This window comes from Orcinus orca, chromosome 4 (assembly GCF_937001465.1).
Source record: "Orcinus orca chromosome 4, mOrcOrc1.1, whole genome shotgun sequence".
In the NCBI taxonomy this organism is placed as follows: domain Eukaryota; kingdom Metazoa; phylum Chordata; class Mammalia; order Artiodactyla; family Delphinidae; genus Orcinus; species Orcinus orca.
The window spans coordinates 96940528-96943966 of NC_064562.1; the positions used below are offsets into that span (position 1 = coordinate 96940528).

The following is a 3439-nucleotide window of genomic DNA, read 5'->3' on the forward strand; positions in this document are numbered from 1 at the left end:
CATGATAAAGGAAAGATTTCCTGAGAAGATGATGTTTGAGCAAAGATGTACATAAACTATGTGAAAAGGTGAGGAAATGAGCTCGCAGCAAAAGAAGAAGCAGGTGCAAAAATCCTGAACAGGAAAATTGATGAAAGAATTTAGATTGTTCTAAGAACAGCAAAACATTCATTGTCATTTGATAAGAGTGAGCTCTCATTCCTCCTCATTTCCAAGATGACTAAGAAAAGAAGGAACAATGGTTGTGCCAAAAAGGGCCGAGGCCAGGTGCAGCCTATTTGCTGCACCAACTGTGCCTGATACATGCAAAGATAAGGTCATTAAGGAGTTGGTCATTTGGAACATCGTAGAGGCTGCAGCCATCAGGGACATTTCCAAAGTGAATGTTTTGGACACCTATGTGCTTCCCAAGATGTATGCGAAACTACATTACTGCATAAGTTGTGCCATTTACAGCAAGTTGTTCAGGAATTGTTCTCCTGAAGCTGAAAGGACTGAATACCTCCACCCCAATTTACACCTGTGAGTGCTGCCCCAAGACCTCCACCAAAGCCCATGTAAGGGCTAAGTCATTAAAGACTGAATAAATACTGTTCTCTGAAAAAACAATAAAATGGAAATCACAATTTTAAAAAAATGAAAAGAATGAGTGAGGAGAGGTTGTTTAGACTTTAGAGAGATAAAAGTGATGCTAAGAGTCTGGGTGTCATGTTAAATGTCATGAAGAAGCCATTTGAAGGTTATAAGCAGGGGAATGATGTTATCTGGTTTATAAAGATGATGGCATAGGCATATTAGATTGTTAAATATCTCATTTAATTTTGAGAGAGATATAGCATTGATAAAGTGCAAGACAATTAACAAAACAACACTTGCATTGCTAAATGTAAATTGGTGCAGCTACTATGGAAAACAGTATGGAGGTTCCTCAAAAAAATTAAAAATAAAACTACCATATGACCCAGCAATTCCACTTCTGAGTATTTTTCTGAAGAAAATAAAAGCAGTAGTTCAAAAAGATATATACACCCTTATGTTCATTGAAGCATGATTTAAAATTACCAGGATATGGAAGCAACCTGTGTCCATTGATAGATGAATGGACAAAGATTTGGCATATATATACAATGGGATATTACTCAGCCATAAAAAAGAATGTAGTCATTTGTGACAACGTGGATGGACCTAGAGTATATTCTGCTAAGTGAAATAAGTCAGAGAGAGAAAAACAAATACCATATGATCTCACTTATATGTGGAATCTAAAAAAAAAATAATAAAGGAACAAACATAACAAAACATTACAGACTCACAGATACGGAAAGCAAACAGTTGTTTGCCAAAGCAGAGAGAAGTGAGGGGGTTATGAGTGAAATAGGTGGGAAGATTAAGACGTACAAACTTCTGATTACAAAAAAATGAGTCATGGGGATTAAATGTACAGCATGAGGAATATAGGCAATTACATTGTAATGTCTTTGTATGGTGACAGATTGTAACTGGACTTATCATGATCATTTTGTAATGTATACACATATTGAATCACTATGTTGTGCACCTGGAACTAACATGTTTAGGTCAATTATATTTCAGTTAAAAAAATTCATAGACAGTGGGAAGAAATGCATCAAATTGCTAATGGTGGTTATCTCTGGGGAAGATGGGGATTATGAGTGATTGATATTTTCTACTTTAGGCTTTTATGTATTTCTTATACATATTGTATATACATACATATACATATTGTCTGCAATGAATATGTATTGCTCATAAAATTAGAAAGAAAAGAACAAATGTCATTAAAAATGGGGGAAAAAAAACACTTGTACAAAGTTCATTGCCAGAAAAAACTAGTAATCCTAGCTAGCAAACTCTTGAAAAAATCATTATTAGAAGTAGGGAATGCTTATTGGCTTTTTCCCAGCTTTGCTGCTAGAAGGCTTTCTTATTTCTTACTTTTTACCTACATTCCTCCTCTGTTCTTATTTTTGAGCATTCTTAATTTCTGCCACTTGGTTGTTGTTTCAGTCTTTATTTTGCAATTACTCTTTATATGATTGATAATACATGAAAAGGTGACTTTTTTCCCCAACATCTTTTTCACTTCCCTTCATCCCACCACCATCCTAATTTCCTATCATAAAAATCTCCCCAATTTTTTATACTGAATGACATATGGCAATGTCTTGAATATAAACAGTGATGGATTTACATTACCACCACTTTAAAATAGACTATTCTTTAATTTCTTAATGCTACCTATATTGTATGTCAGAAACTTTATGAACAATCAGGGCTGGAAAATTTCAGGGGTCATAGTATAAAAACACAAACAGATAAACAAACTAAAAACACAACTGTAGGACTTAACATTTTAAAAAGAAAATATTTGGTAATTCTATTTTTAGTTTTCTGAGGAACCTCTACACTCTTTTCTATAGTGGCTGTACCAGCTTATATTCCCACCAAAAGTGTAGAAGTGTTCCCTTTTTTCCACAACATTTCCAGCATTTGTTATTTGTAGACTTTTTAATGATGGCCATTCTGACCTGTGTGAGGTGGTACCTCATTGTAGTGGTTTTTTGTTTTGTATTTTTTTTAATTTAATTTTATTTATTTTTTTATACAGTAGGTTCTTATTAGTCATCAATTTTATACACATCATTGTATACATGTCAATCCCAATCGCCCAACTCATCACACCAACACCCCCACCACCCCACTGCTTTCCCCCCTTGGTGTCCATACATTTGTACTCTACGTTTGTGTCTCAATTTCTGCCCTTCAAACCCGTCCATCTGTACCATTTTTCTAGGTGCCACATATATGCATTAATATACGATATTTGTTTTTCTCTTTCTGACTTACTTCACTCTGTATGACAGTCTCTAGATCCATCCACGTCTCAACAAATGATCCAATTTCATTCCTTTTTATGGCTGAGTAATATTCCATTGTGTATAAGTACCACATCTTCTTTATCCATTCGTCTGTTGATGGGCATTTAGGTTGCTTCCATGACCTGGCTATTGTAAATAGTGCTGCAATGAGCACTGGGTTGCATGTGTCTTTTTCAATTATGGTTTTCTCTGGGTATATGCCCAGTAGTGGATTGCTGGATCATATGGTAATTCTATTTGTAGTTTTTTAAGGAACCTCCATACTGTTCTCCATAGTGACTGTATCAATTTACATTCCCACCAACAGTGCAAGAGTGTTCCCTATTCTCCACACCCTCTCCAGCATTTGTTGTTTGTAGATTTTCTGATGATACCCATTCTAACTGGTGTGAGGTGATACCTCATTGTAGATTTTTTTTTTTTTTTTTGTGGTACATGGGCCTCTCACTGTTGTGGCCTCTCCCGTTGCGGAGCACAGGCTCTGGATGCGCAGGCTCAGTGGCCATGGCTCACAGGCCTAGCCGCTCCGTGGCATGTGG

The 3439-nt window shown here is 35.9% G+C and overlaps 1 pseudogene; it reads left to right on the forward strand.

Moving 5' to 3' along the window:
• The first annotated feature begins 216 nt into the window (after positions 1 to 216).
• On the forward strand, positions 217 to 561 carry LOC117195378 (40S ribosomal protein S26-like; annotated as a pseudogene).
• Positions 562 to 3439: the final 2878 nt, after the last annotated feature.